The following is a 17,500-nucleotide window of genomic DNA, read 5'->3' on the forward strand; positions in this document are numbered from 1 at the left end:
GATTATGGGGATTATGGGTGGCAAATAAAATTTTACAAACTTGGAATGAAGAAAAAGACGTCATATTTTGGGTCTAAAATATGATCCTGTACAGCACATCAATAGCATATATAGTCTTTACCATTCATATCCGCCACCGTTTGAATAGGAACAAGTAAAAGCGTGCTAAGTTCGGCCGGGCCGAATCTTATATACCCTTCACCATGGATTAAATTTGGCAAGTTTTTTATCCAGGTATCTCTGTTGTGCTGTTTCAGGCTATAGACCGATTCAGATCAGATCATATCGCATGACCTTCATGTGTTGAAGGTCATGCGATAAACCGTTGTACAAAATTTCAGCCAAATCTGATAATAATTGCGCCCTCTAGAGGCTCAAGAAGTCAAGATCCCAGATCGGTTTATATGACAGCTATATCAGGTTATGGATCGATTTGAACCATACTTAGCACAGTTGTTAGAAGTCATAATAAAATACTTCATGCAAAATTACAGCCAATTCGAATAAGAATGACGCCCTCTACATGCTCAAGGAGTCAAGACTCAAGACCGATTTATATGGCAGCTATATCAAAACATGGACCGATTTGAGCCATTTACAATCCCAGCCGACCTATACTTATAAGAAATATTTTCGCAACATTTCAAGCGTCTAGCTTTACTCCTTCGAAAGTTAGCGTGCTTGCGACAGACGGACGCACATGGCATGAATTTTGCGGTCTCCCGATTTGATTTCTTGATCCCCTGGAAGCCGCAATTTTTGTCCGATTTGGCTGAAATTTTGCATGTGGTGTTCTGTTATGATTTCCAACAACTGTGTCAAGTTCCTATATAAACGTATAGCTCCTTTATAAACCGTTCTCCCGATTTAACTTCTTGATCCCCTGGAAGCCGCAATTTTTGTCCGATTGGCCGAAATTTTGCATGCTGTGTTCTGCAGCGACAACATTGCTGAGAACGGCCCAAATCGGCCTATAACCTGGTATAGTTCTCATATTAACCGATCTCTTGATTTGACTTCTTGAGCCCTTACAAGCCCCTGGAAGCCGCATTTTTTGTCCATTTGGATGAAATTTAGCATGTTGTGCTATATTAGGACTTCTAACAACTGTGCCATATACGGTCCGAATCGGTCTATAACCTGATATAGCTCCCATATAAACCGATCTGCTTATTGACTTCTTGAGCCCTTACCAGCCGCATTTGGCTGGTAAGGGCCACGGCCAAATCACCACCGCCACCGCCACCGGCTCCTAACCACCGGCCTCCTCCCACCAAATCCTCACCACCGCCACTTTACCACCGCCTTCTGCTACCGCCTTCTGCCTACCGCCTTCTCCCACCGCCTTCTCCCCACCGCCTTCTCCCACCGCCTTCTCCCCACCGGCCTTCTCCCCACCGCCTTCTCCCCACCGCCTTCTCCCCACCGCCTTCTCCCCACCGCCTTCTCCCCACCGCCTTCTCCCCCACCGCCTTCTCCCCACCGCCTTCTCCCCACCGCCTTCTCCCACCGCCTTCTCCCCACCGCCTTCTCCCACCGCCTTCTCCCCACCGCCTTCTCCCCACCGCCTTCTCCCACCGCCTTCTCCCCACCGCCTTCTCCCCACCGCCTTCTCCCCACCGCCTTCTCCCCACCGCCTTCTCCCCACCCCTCCCCACCGCCTTCTCCCCACCGCCTTCTCCCACCGCCTTCTCCCCACCGCCTTCTCCCCACCGCCTTCTCCCCACCGCCTTCTCCCCACCGCCTTCTCCCCACCGCTTCTCCCACCGCCTTCTCCCCACCGCCTTCTCCCACCGCCTCCTCACCACCGCTCTCTCTATATTCTCTACTATATTCAATAGTTTGATAAAAGGCAGGAGTGCAAGACCGGCCACAGGTCTGCATGTCATGGAGGATCTCCTTCTGGCATAGTCGCTCATTCTTTTATTTCCCACAACAACGACGTGTCCGGGAACCAAGCTCAACATAACGTCATGAGCCAGGAGCCCATTCTGAGCCCCCAAATACTCCGCCACGCACTTCGATCTAATCGTCCTTGAATCCAAGGTCTTGAGTGCCGCCATATTGTCCGCCGAATATGGTAGGTCTTTCTTTCGGATCTAAAGACCGTTCACTTGTCCGGCTGTCTAACGACATGCCGATGTCGAGTGTCTCTGAGTTGATCACAAATCACATCCTCGACTCCAAACTGGAGCCGTTTCTGAAGTCCGAGGTCTCATCCAGCTCAAACACAACATCCGATTTCAACTCTTCCTGAAAAGCTAATCCGGACGTTAAACTTGTGGTCAATTCGATGATTGTACAATAGTCCCTTTATGGTACGATAATGATGCCTTCTGAGGGAGGAGGATTTAAACAAGTTCGGAGATACCACACCAACTTGGGATCTCTATTTCACTTTACCGGGCTGCGACTTCTTATGCCTAAATTTCAAATATGACGTGCGAACGCAAACAAACATATTACAAAGAACAAATTTTGCCCATGAACATTCTACTAAGGAACGGGGGCAAACTTCTCACATATCAATAAGTGCAGTCCGATTCAAGTTAAGCTCAATGATAAGGGGCCTCCTTTTTATAGCCGAGTCCGAACGGCGTGCCGCAGTGCGACACCTCTTTGGAGAGAAGTTCTACATGGCATAGTACCTAACAAATGTTGCCAGCATTAGGAGGGGAAGATCACCGCTGAAAATTTTTTCTGATGGTCTCGCCAGGATTCGAACCTAGGTGTTCAGCGTCATAGGCGGACATGCTAACCTCTGCGATACGGTGGCCTCCGCGAACGCAAACATAATTCGTATAACAACATATCAAACATTGCAGGCCTAGCTTGAGGGGACGTGTTGGCAATGTCCTCAAAAGGCTGCTACTAAATTTCCCATTAACATTCCACTAAGGAACAGGGGATACTTTTCTCATATCAATTAGTGCAGTCCGATTAAAGTTTTAAGCTCAATTATAAGGGAGTCCGTGTCCGAAAGCATAGCAACACCACTTGATAGAGAAGTTTGAACATGGCAAGATACCTCACAAATGTAGCCAGCATTGGTAAGGGGAAACCACCGTGAGAAGTTTGCCCCTGTTTTACCTAGGCCAAAAATAATTGCCTAAGGACAATTAGCTTATAACCATTGTCTGTTTTGAAATAATCTTCTCTACAGGAACTTACGGTTCCACTCAAGACTAGAGAAGTGTCCTCCAGATCGAAACTGTGGTTCTCCCGGGATATTCGTTCGGCTATTCACGTGGGGAATATGTCGCATCGCAGGTGGAGACGTTTCAGGACGCCTGAGTTACATGATGCCTTTCGCTTAGCAAGAGACCATGTCAATAAGTTTATCAAGATAGCCAAGAAAGGCTACTATTACAGACGCTTTACTTCTGCAATAGGCTCCAAGAGAACGTGGAAGGTTATTCGAGACATAGGAATTGGGAAAGATACTAATAGATGTTCAACAAACTTGGACATCAATGGGCTTAACAATGCTTTTGTTAATGTCCCACAGATCCCAGTTAATCCCAATTTCTATGGCTTCAATGTCTCCCCCTCCCTCGATCACGACTCTGGTTTTGGCTTCAGCTGTATTGGTCCCACCGATGTCCTTGAGTGCGTCGCGTCTGTAAAGTCTAACGCTGTCGGATCTGATGGCATTGATCTTAGATTTGTAAGACTCTTGCTCCCCCTTATTATTCCTCATGTAACCTATGTTTTCAATAGGATTTTGACCACGAGTTACTTTCCATTAGCGTGGAAACATGCCAAAGTCATCCCACTGCCTAAAAATTCCAAGGAATATAGACCAATTGCGATTCTTTGTTACTTGTCAAAGGTCTTTGAGAAATTGTTGTATTTGCAAATGTCGTCTTTTGTCAACGAGAACTCTTTGTTATATGTGAGACAGTCCGGATTTCGACCTTACCACAGCTGCGTAACTGCCTTGGCAGAGGTCACTGAGAGGATCAGGGTCAATTTGGAGAATGACAAGATACATTTCCTTGTTCTTCTTGACCATTCTAAGGCATTTGACACTGTGGATCATTCCTTGTTATGTGATAAGATGAGACATCTTTACAATTTTTCCTCTACGTCCGTTCGTCTTATTTTGTCGTATTTGTCACACCGCACTCAGTCCGTCAGTTATAAGTCTTCTCTATCGGCACCTCTGCTTGTTTCAAAAGGTGTTCCTCAGGGATCAATTCTGGGTCCTCTTCTCTTTTCATTGTACAGTAACGACTTGGCGGGTCAATTGTCTTATTGTGAGGTACATATGTACGCTGACGATGTACAAATATATATCGGCAGTCCGAGGGATGAGATTGCTGAAAACATACGTCTGCTTAATCATGATCTGTCAAGAGTCAGCACGTGGGCGAAAGCCAATGGCCTGTGTCTCAACCCTGTAAAGTCCAAGTGTGTGGTTATCAGAAACAGGCTGTCTCGTTTTTCATGTGATGTCGGTATATACATTAACGACTCTAGACTGGAAATCGTTCTTCATGCAAAGAACTTGGGCGTTGTTATTAACAGCACTCTGACTTGGAGTAATCATATCGACTCTGTCGTTGGTCAGGGATATTCAAAATTGCGTGCTCTCTGGGCCACTCAGTCGGTTACTCCGCTGCGGGTTAGGTCTCTCTTGGCAAAAACTTATCTTGTTCCTGGCATTCTCTACTGCTGTGAGTTGTTTGCTAATTGCGACTCGGTAAGTAGACGTAAGCTAAACACCTTTTTTAATAGAGTTACTCGTTATGTATTTGGCTTGAGACGGCGCGATTCCATCTCTGAATACTGTTTATCTCTGTATGGCGTCTCCTTACAGCAATTGTTGTTCCTAAGATCGCTTACTTTCCTGCATAAACTGATCTACACGCAGGCACCACAATATCTGTATGGATTTATTGATTTCGCCAGATCTACTAGAGGTAAAAAAATCATTCCCAAAATGTATCGGAGGCTTGTTTCTGAATGGCATATGTTCATATCGCTGTACGTCTCTGGAATTCTCTTCCTAACGATCTGCAATTACTCAGTAACTCGGCAACATTTAAAACCAGACTTTGGAAACATTTTACTTCATTAAGTTGATGAATGTTAAGACTCATTTAGATATTTATTTTTATTCTTCTATAATTACCTTAACTCTTTTTTTTCGGATCAACTAAGTCTACTAATTCCTCTTTAATTGATAAATTCACTTTTGTTTTTTTTTCTTTTAAATTCAAATCTACAAAGCCACAATTGTTAGTTTTTTCCGTAAGTTATTCATTCAAAATCTGTGATGTATTGTATAGCTATAGATTCTTAGTTTTAAGTGTTTACTATGTACAATTGTTGGCGATATTACCCGCACTTAATTATTAGAATTTTATATTCTTGTTGTGCGGGTGTAAATAAATAAATTACAAAATTACAAATTACCAGCCCAACCTACATACTTTACCCATTACCAACAATTCTCTAACAATCGAAAGTTAAAGCATTTCTATGAATGCCCCATATGTTGCCCTGTATTACTGGCAATTTTATATTAAAGTTCATTTTTCAGACGTGCGATGGAGGAGTGTACCTTGGGCCATAAGCAGCACAACATTAATTTAAGGTTTAATTTACTTAAAGAGATGCATAGGGTATGTGGCATGTGTACTTGCGGGTTGATTTATTCCTATGACTATTTTTTTATGTAGCAACTAAATAAGTTAAACTTTGCTTACATTGTGAGGTTGTGAGGCAGAGGTATCTTTGTGTGATTTGGATGATAGATGAAGAAACATGTGATGCGAGTACTATGGTTACTTAAATTTACCATTACCTATGATAGGAGTGTAATATTTAATATTCAAATTTATTAAAGAGCTGTTGAAAGAGTATTGAAAAATATTGCAGGGCAATATGGAGTTGGAACTTAACTGCGACGAATATTTGGAATATTATGCATATAAAATAAACCAAAATTTCCTTAGAAAGTTTTATAGTATAACGATGAAACTTGGTTTGAAAATCATTTGCAAGAATTGTTGTGATGTACCCATTAAAAGCAGCTTATGTACACAAGCGCAACACAGAGATTTATTGACTCTATTATAGAGAATATTTAGTTGAAATGTCTTTAAAGAAGTTGGTTCTTTACTAAATGGGTATGTGGGCCTTGCCGTATCATCATTGAAATCTGTACTAAGGGGAAGTACTTAGTACTTTCAATTGAAGAAGTCGGGGAGTGGCTAATCTGTATATGTAACAAGTAAAAGCGTGCTTAGATCGGCCGGGCCGAATCTTGGGAACCTACCATCATGGATTCTGCTAAAATATGGGAGCTATATCAGGTCATAGACCGATTTGAGCCTCACTTGGCACATTTGTTGGAAGTCATAACAGAAATATATGTGCAAAATTTTAGCTAAATTGGAAAAAATTGCGGCTTTCAGACACTCAAGAAGTCAAATCGGGAGATCGGTTTATATGGGAGCTATATCATGCTCTTGATCTATTAGGACTGTACTTGGCACAGGTATTAAAAGTCTAATCAGAATCATTTTTATTGATTTGGCTGAAATATTGAAATGTGGTAGCTATATTTCAGCCAAATCAAATAAAAATTGCGGCTTCCAGGGCTAAAGGAGTCAAATCGGAAGATCGGTTTATATGGGAGCTATACCCAAATCTTAAACGATATGGGCCATTTGAATTCCCCAACGACTTACATTAAAAGTAAGAATCTGTGCAAATTTTCAAGGGGCTAACTTTACGCGTTCAACCACAGTCGTTATTTCAACAGATGGATGGGCGGAGATGGCTAGATCGAATCAGAATATCTAGACTAGATAGTATTAGTATACACACCAGCCCCAAAAGTTGTCCAATCGACCACATTACACGTACATATCAATAGGGTACTCAAATGGAAGGTATTCGGGAGAAGATTATGAATATGATATAAGAAATGATGTCGGGTCGCCCCACCCCAAAAAGCCTCCCAAATGGGCATATTAGCGGATCATGGCTATGTGGAATTCAAATCAAAGTTATTTGGGCGTAGATTACGAATCTGAGGCGCCTCTCCACCCTCCAAAACTTTCCAGCATGGCCTATTTACCAATTGGGACAATATGGATATCAAAGAAAGGTAAAAGTAGAATAAGAAACGGATATAAAAATGTATTCCTTGGTGTCTCAGGCCCTCCCTCAACAGGACATATTTACTCATTAGGACTATATGGGTATCAAATGAAGGCTTTTTGCAGATAGAGTAAACATCTGTTATAAGAATTCGGTCCAAAGTGTCTACGAAGCCTCCCTAATCTTAAAAACCCCAAAAACATCACAAATGAACTTTCTTTGGGAGTTGACTACGAATCTGGTATACACATTTGTCAGAGTCTGAGACCGGCCCACCCACTTAATACCAACTAATAGGACGTGTATTTCGATCGGGATGATAAGAAAATTAAATGAAAGGTCTATGAATCTAATGTTGGTATAAAAATCCCAGTACCTGGTTCACATTCTGCCGAAACAAAATAAACAATAAAGGATTCAAATGAATGTTTTTTTGGGCCTTAGCTGGAGGAGGTGGGAGACCGACCCTCTCCTTCCAATAAAAACACCAAACTGCCATGTAGGACCACTAATAACATATTGTACACAAATGAAAGGACGTGTCAAAAGGGCAGTCCCCTCCCCAATCCTTCTCAAAACAAACAGGAATTAAAAATCTTATATATAAAAATCAATTTGTGTTTGTTTGTAGGTTTGTTTGTTTGTATGTTTGTGTGTTCCTTATAGACTCAGAAACGGCTGAACCGATTTTCTTGTAATTTTCACTGATGGTGCATAATGATCCTGTGATGAAACTAGGGCACTAGTTTGATACCTGAAGTGGGAGCGGACCCTCCCCTTTACCCTAATTTCCAGAAACGCCAGATCTCGGAGAGGAGTGGTGCGATTTAAGCAAAATTTTGTGTGCTCTTTTATAGTAACCAACAAACAAAAATTTGGTATTCAAATTTCGGATGGGGTACCTAGGGGGGCTGCCCCACCCTTAAACCTACCAAACATATAGACCAATCACGACAATATGGGACTCAAATGAAAGTTATTTAAGATTAGAAAACGTATCTGATATCCAATTGTCGGACCAAGTGCTAGGGGGACCACCCCAAGCCCCAAAACACCCCTAAATCGGACATATTTACCGACCATGGCAATATGGGACACAAATGAAAGGTATTTGCGAGTAAAATACGATTCTGATATCCAAATTTGGGACAAAGTTTCTAGGGGTCCACCCCTTTCCCAAAACACCCCCCAAACAGGACTTATTTACTGATCATGGACCAAACGTATTTGAGTGTAGAATACGAAACTGATATCCAGATGGGGGGGGCCAAGTGTTTAAGCCGCCCAACCCCGAGAACATACCCCAAAGAAGACAAATTTACGACCATGGCAATATGGGACTCAAATGAAAAGTCTTTGGAGGTAAAGCACGAATCTGATATCAATATTCGGGAAAAGTGTCTATGACGCCCTATAACACCACCCAAATAGGTAGTATTTGCTGACTATTTCAATATTGGGCTCAAATAAGAGGTATTTTAGAGTAGAACACGAATTTCATAGCCAAATCACTGAGTGGCCGCCCCATCCACTAAAATATTTCCCAAACTGGTCATGTTTGCCGACTATGGAAAAATGGAGCTCAAATGAAGGGTAGACCATGAATCTGACATCAACATTCGGGACCAACTGTCTAGGGGATCCACCACCATAACAACGCCCAAGTAGGACGTATTTGCTCACCAAGACAATTTGGGTCTTCATGACAGTGGAGCTCGATATTCATAGTTTTTAGGGCCCATACCCCAAACCGGACACATTTGCTGGCTTTTTCAATAAGGGGTTTAATTGAATGGTATTTGAGATTAGAATACGAATTTTATATCCAATTTTGAGGCCAATGGCAATATGGGATTCAAATATATGAGAATAGAGCTCGTTGCTGATATATTTTCAGGGCTTAGTGTTTGGGGGACCACCCCACTCGGCAAAACACCCCTAAATCGGACACATTTACCGACCATATCCATGTGGGGCTTAAATGAAAAGAATTGGGGGTAGAGCAAGAATTGATACCCACTTTCGGGACCAATTATGTGGGGGTCTACCCCTTTCCCAAATTACCCCACAAATAGCAATTTTTTACTGACCATCGCAATATGGGTTTCAAATAAAAGTATTTGGGAGGACCATGCATTTTAGGATAAATGTAGGACCATGTATTTTAGACATCACCCCTTCCTCAAGACACCGCCCAAAGGGTAAAAATTTTTCGACCATGCCAATATGTGGCTCAAATGAAAGGTATTTGAGATTAGAAAACGAATTTGATAACCAATGTTGGGACCATGTGTTTGGGGGATGCCAAGTGTCTGGGGGACTACCTCACCCCCGAAAACACCCCTAAATCAGACAAAATGAGAATATCGGGCTGAAATAAAATATTTTAAGAATGGAGCAAACATTACATCCAAATTTAAATTCGTGGACTAATAAAGATCATATTGGATTCAGATAAAGACACTTATATTGTTAAACTGTTTGCCAAGCGATATGCTATTTTCGTAACATAGCTCTTTAATTGTCGAAAATAAATATTCCAAGGAAAATTTTGTTCCATATAAAGTTAAAGAAGGCGCAGAGGAGCGGGCCCGGTCCAGCTAGTATCTATATATAGCCCTATCTGAACCATATTTAGGTCGGATAACGGGAGACTTAAGACAACTCACTGTTTCAAGTTTCAACAAAATCGGTTAATAAATAAAGCTTTTATGGGCTTTAGACCCTTTATCGGCAGATCGGCCTATATGGCAGCTATAACTAAATATAGTCCGATCTAAACCATATTTGATCGGATGTCCGAAGGTTGAAAATAACTCACTGTTTAAAATTTCAGCGAAATCGGGTAATTAATAAAGGTTTTATGGGCTTCAGACCTTTTATCGGCAGATCGGTCTATATGGATCTGAACCATATACAGGTTGAATGCCGGTAGGCTTAGAAGTACCGATTGTTTCAAATTTCAGCGAAATCGGATAAAAAATAAAGGTTTTTTGGGCTTCAGACCCTTTATCGGCAATCGGTCTATATAGCAGCTATATCCAAATATGGTCCGATTTAGTCCGTTCAAGAACTTTAACTGCGTGCATCAAAACGACATATCTGCGCAAAATTTCAGCTCAATATCTTAATTTTTGAAGGCTGTAGCGTGATTGCAACAGACGGACGGACAGACACATGGTCATCGTCAGGTTATAGACTGATTTTGGCCATATTTGGCACAGTTGTTGGAAGTCGTAATGGAACATCGTTACAAATTTCAGCCTAATCGGACTAGAATTGCGGCTTGTAAGGACTCCAGAAGTCAAATCGGAAATCGGTATATATGGGAGCTATATCAGGTTACAGACCGATTTGGACCGAACTTGACACAATGTTTGGAAGTCATAAGAGAACACTACATGCAAAATTTCTGCCAAATCGGACATAAATTGAGGCTTGTAACGGCTCAAAAAATCAAATCGAGTTTATATGGGAGCTATAACAGGTTATAGACCGATTAGGATCGTACTTGGCACAGTTAATGGAACTCAAAACAGAACACCGTACGCCAAATTTTGGCTTAATCTGACAATCCAGGGGCTCAAGAGAGGGAGCTATATCAGGTTATAGATCGATTCGGATCGTATGTGGCACACTTGTTGAAAGTCAAAACAGAACACTGCATGCAAAATTTCGGCTTCCAGGGGCTCAATAAGTCAAATCGGGAGATCGGTTTATATAGGAGCTGTATTAGGTTATAGACCGATTTGAAACTCACTTGGCACAGTTGTTAGAAGTCATAAGAAAAAACCATGTTCAAAAATTTTGCCAAATTGGATGGAAATTGTGGCTTCCAAGTCGGTTTATATGGGAGCTGTATCTAAATCTGGACCGATATGGCCCATTTGCAATCCTCGACGACCTACATCAATATAAAGTATATGTGCATAATTTTAAGTGGCTTGCTTTACGCTTTCGACCGTTATCGTGACATCGACGGACGGACATGGCTAGATTGAATCAGAATGTCGGGACGATCCAGAATATATGGGGTATACTTTATGGGGTCGCAGATCAATACTCCAAGGAGTTACTAACGGAATGTCTCGATTAGTATACCCCCTTCCTATGGTGGGTTAGTTATGACATTTTTTCTTAGTCTCTCCATCACTTGTTTGATAGCGGGCTTCTCAGCTTGGTTCCTACTACGGTGGTCGGGGTGATCCGAGTACCTTACCTTCAACAATGTTTTTGATTTCCTGCGAATTTCAATCAATTACAACGCATTGGGAGTGATAGTTAACTTAATCGAATGAGTTTGGTTTTATTGTTGTTTTGTAAACAACATCATTAAATGATTAATGATGAAGAACAATTTATGCATATTGATTTATTTATTGAAATGAATTATTTTATATTTTACTTCGCCATACCATTTTTCCTTTCCATTTGTCACATGTATTAAAATCAGCTCCAACTAAATGATTCAGTTGATAAATTAGTTTTGTTTTTCTTCGAATCGTTTAAATCCGATTTATGATTTTTACTGGCATTCTGTTTGGCACTGAGATTGAGTGCAATGCCCATTAAACTGTGAATATGTTTTTACGAGTTTGGAAAATATTTTAAGTTGATTCAATCTGATTGTGTTTAAGTTTTATTGATTTGTTTGATTTATTTATTTTTGTTATTGCAATGTGCGAGAATGTATTTATGTAGGAAGAGACACAAATTTACGATTTTATAAAATAATTTTTGTATTAGGTCGTATCGACATTTATTGCCACCTGGATTCCGTAGTCATTTTGCTTGAAAAGATTTGTACTGGAATTGACGCCATTATTCATTGTAAAACGGCAGGGCTACTTAAAAATTACACTTTCAGAGCTAATTGATGTAGGTTAGGTAAGGTTGAAAAGAGGGCGCAGATATTAATCCGCCCCATGCTACTATGAACATACACCAAAGCTAGAAAATCGGCTTGTTGTGCGCTCTATGAGCTAATTGAAGTAAAAGTCGTTTCTAGTAAGTATACTACTTGATGATTCTTGCCATAATAGGCATAGGAGGTGTCGACATACTTTGCGGCAATACGACCTCCGCTTTTGTATAATTATACCCTCCACCATAAGATGGGGGGTATACTAATTTCGTCATTCTGTTTGTAACTACTCGAAATATTCGTCTGAGACCCCATAAAGTATATATATTCTTGATCGTCGTGACATTTTATGTCGATCTAGCCATGTCCGTCCGTCTGTCTGTCCGTCCGTCCGTCCGTTCGTCTGTCTGTCGAAAGCACGCTAACTTCCGAAGGAGTAAAGCTAGCCGCTTGAAATTTTGCACAAATACTTCTTATTAGTGTAGGTCGGTTGGAATTGTAAATTGGGTCTTGACTTCTTGAGCCTCTAGAGGTCGCAATTCTTATCCGATTTGAATGAATTTTGGCACTACGTGTTTTGTTATGATATCCAACAACTGTGCCAAATATGGTATAAATCGGTCCATAACCTGATATAGCTGCCATATAAACCGATCTTGGGTCTTGACTTCTTGAGCCTCTAGAGGTCGCAATTCTTATCCGATTTGAATGAATTTTGGCAAGACGTGTTTTGTCATGATATCCGACAACTATGCCAAGAATAGTTCAAATCGGTTTATAACCTGATATAGCTGTCATATAAACCGATCTTGGGTCTTGACTTCTTGAGCCTCTAGAGGTCGCAATTCTTATCCGATTTGAATGAAATTTCGCACGACGTGTTTCGCCACGATATCCAACAACTGTGCCAAGTATGGTTCAAATCGGTTCATAACCTGATATAGCTGTCATATAAACCGATCTGGGATCTTGACTTCTTGAGCCTCTAGAGGTCGCAATTATTATCCGATTTGCCTGAAATTTTGTACGACGGATTCTTTCATGACCATCAACATACGTGTTTATTATGGTCTGAATCGGTCTATAGCCCGATATAGCTCCCATATAAATCGATCTCTTTATTTTACTTCTTGAGCCCCCAAAGGGCGCAATTCTTATTCGAATTGGCTGACATTTTACACAGGCCTCCAACATATAATTTAATTGTGGTCCAAACCGGACCATATCGTGATATCGCTCTAATAGCAGAGGAAATCTTTTCTTATATCCTTTTTTCCCAAAGAAGAGATGCCCGGAAAAGAACTCGACAAATGCAATTCATGGTGGAGGGTATATAAAATTCGGCCCCGCCGAACTTAGCACGATTTTACTTGTTTATTATAAGGTTAGGTTGAAAAGAGGGTGCATATATTAATCCGCCCCAAGGACAAACACCTACGCCAGTAATCGGCTTGTTGTGCGCTCTAAAAATTATAAAGTGACCTCTAAACAAGTAAAAAGGCGTTAAGTTCGGCCGGGCCGAACTTTGGATACCCACCCCCTCGGATATATATATATAAAACACCTTTCATCAAAATCCGGTGAAAACTGCATAACTTATGTCCCATAGCAGCTATATCGAAATATAATTCGATTTGGGCCAAATACTAATAAGTACAAGTCATCGTTCAATTGTGTATAACAAAATATTGGTCTTTTTAGCAGCTATATCTATGGCAGCTATATCCAAATTTGGACCGATCTCAGTGGAATTGAAGAAGGATGTGGAAAGGCCTAACACAACTCACTGTCCCGAATTGCGGCGACATCGGACAATAAATGCTCTTTTTATGGCCCAAAAACCCAAAACCAAGTGATCGGTCTATATGGAAGGTGTATCCAAATCTGAACCGATCTGTCCCATAATTCAAAAGTATGTGAAAAAAACTTAATATAACTCACTGTCCCAAATCTCGGCGATATCGGACAATAAATGCGTTCTTTATGGGCCTAAGACCTTAAATCGGAGGATCGGTCTATATGGCAGCTATGTCCAAAATCTGGACCGATCTGAACCAGATTGACGAAGGATGTCGAAGGACCTAACACTACTCACTGCCTCAAATTTCAGTAAAATCTGATAATTAATGTGGCTTTTATGGGCCTAAGACCCTTAATCGGAGTTTCGGTCCATATGGCACCTGTATTCAAATCTGGACCGAACTAAGCCAAATTGACGAAGGATGTCGAAGGACCTAACACAACTCACTGTCCCAGATTTCAGCAATATTTGATAATAAATGTGGCTTTTATTGGCCTAAGACCTAAATCGGCGGATCGGTGTATATGGGGGCTATATCAAGATAAAGTCCGATATAGCCCATCTTCGAACAAAACCTACTTATGGACAAAAAAGGAATCTGTGCAAAGTTTCAGTTCAATATCTCTATTTTTGAAGACTGTAGCGTGATTTCAACAGACAGACGGACAGAGAGACGGACATGTCTAGATCGTCTTAGATTTTTACACTGATCAAGTATATATATACTTTATTGGGACGGAAATGGATATTTCGATGTGTTGCAAACGGAGTGACAAAATGAATATATCCCCATTATAAAAAAAAAAAATTAAGTTAGGAATTCCGTGCTACTTACAGAATCCTTAATTGTTTTCAATATCACTCCCCTAAGTTGGTTCATGTCTGGTGTAGTGTCTCCACCTAAGTGCCGGTATCTGTCAGACGCGAAAGCCGGGCAATGACAAAGGAAATGGTCCAACGTCTCATCATCTTTCCCGGATGCCCTACACATGCCTATCACTTGCCGCGCCGATTTTACAAAAGTGAACTTGTCTTCCTATGTGTACCGTTATGATACCAATAGCTATGCTGACCTCCGACTTGCTTCCTTTCATTAATAGCCTCGTCTGCTCACGATCTGGATCTCCCCATAGGACTTTCGATGTCCTACTGACCGTTTCGCTGTTCCACAATATTGCATTCGTATTCGTCGCCCACTCACTTAACTCGAACTGCGTCGACCCGGAAGGCTTCGGGTTAATCAAATTTATTGACGGCAGTCCTCTGGCCTTCACCACCAAATCGTCTGTCCTTTCATTTCCCCTTACTCCGTTATGGCCCGGCACCCAAACGATGCGGATTTTCCCATCCTCAGAGAAGGCGTTAATCTCCTTCTTAAATTGCAAGATTATTTGAGACCTTACCGTCCTGGTTGTTATTGTCCTTATGGCAATTTTACTGTCGCTAAAGATGTTCAGACTCGACGTCAAACCACTTCACGCATTCACGCGTTAGCATCAAACCACTTCACGCATTCCGTAATCGCCCGGATCTCCGCCTGCAGGACCCTATTATGGTCAGGCAGTCTAAAACAGATGTCAGTCCCTGGGTTCTTAATGTAAACTCCCAGGCCCACTCTGCCTCTAGCTTTGATACATCCGTGTAACAGATGTATCCCAGATGGCAATACTAGGGTTCCGTCAATCCAAGACTGTGCCGATGGCAGCAGTGCCTCGCACTCGACTTCAAGGTTCATCTCAGGTATCCGATCGGAAACCTCTTCTCTTCCTTCCAGGTTTCCTATCGTCACCTCGATTATAGCGCTGCTTCCATCCTCAATCCATTCTCCTATCTCCTTAAGTCTCATGTCAATGGGTCGGATATCTAGAATAGCCTCCAGTGCTTTAGTGGGCGTGGTCCTCATCGCTCCTCCTATGCCAATACAACATGTTTTCTGAACCTGTTGTATGGTCCTTATGTTGCACCAAACTATTGAGGCGTAAGAAAGTATTGGTCTAATCACGCTCCTGTAGAGCCAGTAGACTATCCAAGGATTCAGGTCCAATTTCGAGCCTACGGCCCGTCTACATAGTGCCCAACATCTGTGAGCCTTCTCAGTACGCTCCTGAATGTGACATTTCCAATTCACTATCCTGTCCAAGATCACACCTAAGTATTTGAACTTGTCAGATATCGAAATCGTCTTTGTGAGGAAACGTGGTGCGTTATATTCGCCCACATTCATCTTCTTCGTGAACAGGCATATTTCAGCCTTCTCTGGGTTGACATTGAGACGCTTTTCGCCCTTCTGCATAGCTCGTTCGGATTCTAACACCTTAGAGGTATTATTATATCGTCTGCGTAGCAGACGTGTTCAAAACCCTCCTCAGTCAGCATCCGTAATAGTTCATTTATGGTGGTCACCCATAGCAGTGGTGATAAAATGCCCCCCTGAGGCGTGCCCTGTGCCCTTTTCTCCCTTATATTTATGGCATGAGACACACAATTTATCCACCTGTTCCTTAGCATATGGTTTATCCAGTCTCTAAGTACCGGGTCCACTCGCTATTGGTCTAAGGATTGAATAAGAGTGTCGGTCCGCACATTGTTAAAAGCCCCCTCGATGTCAATGCATACCGCCAGTGTTTACGATTTGGCATCGAAGGATTCTTCTATTTTATGCATAACCTCGTGCATGCTGTTTGTATTTGAGCAGTTCGCTGGATGTGCTACTCTTTATCATGGTGTCCACAATACGTTCCATGGTTTTGAGTAGAGAGGACGTAAGGCTTATGGGTCTGTAGGCTTTTTGTGTCGCATAACTTGCCTTGCCGGGCTTGGGTATAAACACCACCTTTGCCTCCTACCAGGCTTTCGGAGTAAATGCAAGTTCTAGTCGCGCTGTGAAAATTTTGGCCAGACGATGCGCCATATAGTCTGCCTCTTTTTGTAGTAAATTGAAGCTCCTCAAGGATTTTTCACCATAAATTCCATTATTATAAACCTTCGATCAACGTCATTATTCCAAGATTCTGGTGTCTCCGTGAGCCCCTTCGTATCCTGTGGAAAATGGATTTTCATCAAAAGCCTCAACAAGTCCTCCTTTGTCTCTGCTTTCACTCCCATGTCGTCTTCTAAAGTTTCAGCTTGGACATGGGTTATTGAGAGAAACTTTTTATACCCTCCACCATAGGATGGGAGTATACTAATTTCGTCATTCTGTTTGTAACTACTCGAAATATTCGGCTGAAACCCCATAAAGTATATATACTCGTGATTGTCGTGACATTTATGTCGATCTAGCCATGTCCGTCCGTCTGTCTGTCGAAAGCACACTAAGTTTCGAAGGAGTAAAGCTAGCCGCTTGAAATTTTGCACAAATACTTCTTATTAGTGTAGGTCGGTTGGGATTGTAAATGGGTGATATCGGTCCATATTTTGATATAGCTGCCATATAAACCCATCTTGGGTCTTGACTTCTTGAGCCTCTAGAGTGCGCAATTCTTATCCGATTGGAATGAAACTTTGCACGAAGTATTTTGTTATGATATCCAACAATTGTGCTAAGTATGGTTCATATCGGTCCATAATCTGATATAGCTGCCATATAAACCGATCATAGGTCTTGACTTCTTGAGCCTTTAGAGGGCGCAATTCTTATCCGATTGGAATGAAATTTTGCACGACGCGTTTTATGATATCCAACAACTGTGTAAAGTATTGTCCAAATCGGTTCATGA

The sequence above is a fragment of the Stomoxys calcitrans genome, chromosome 4 (genome assembly GCF_963082655.1).
Source record: "Stomoxys calcitrans chromosome 4, idStoCalc2.1, whole genome shotgun sequence".
Classification (NCBI taxonomy): Eukaryota; Metazoa; Arthropoda; class Insecta; order Diptera; family Muscidae; genus Stomoxys; species Stomoxys calcitrans.